This window comes from Triticum dicoccoides, chromosome 6B (assembly GCF_002162155.2).
Source record: "Triticum dicoccoides isolate Atlit2015 ecotype Zavitan chromosome 6B, WEW_v2.0, whole genome shotgun sequence".
Taxonomy (NCBI): Eukaryota; Viridiplantae; Streptophyta; class Magnoliopsida; order Poales; family Poaceae; genus Triticum; species Triticum dicoccoides.
This window is the reverse complement of record NC_041391.1, coordinates 259939690-259940103: the sequence shown is the minus strand read 5'-3', so window position 1 is coordinate 259940103 and position 414 is coordinate 259939690.

Here is a 414-nt window from a genome sequence, read left to right as displayed (position 1 = left end):
GGCATGAAGGAGGTGTACTTGACGGGCGAGCTCCGCAGCAAGCGGGACGAGTGGAGGGCGGAGTGGTGCTGGATCTATGATGCCAATCCGCAGCCATTCACCAAACTACGCCAGACCCGGGTGGTGCGTGGCGGCGACTGGAGTGCCCTGTCACCGGACGATGCCAAGCTGAGGATTGCCACCACCCGAATCCTCCGGCTCAGGCATGCCGGGCTCACAGCAGGGGCGGTCGGCGCGGATTTCCTTCGCCGTTGCATCGCCCCTCTGCAAAAGAGGGGGAGGCCCGCCTGGCTGTTTGGCGGCCCGGCGGATATCATGAGGCTGCGTCCAGGCCTCAACTTCAACTTCACCGTTCTGGAGCTTGACGGGATGCTGAGGGAGCTGTTCAAGCATGACGCCAACCATCCAGAATGG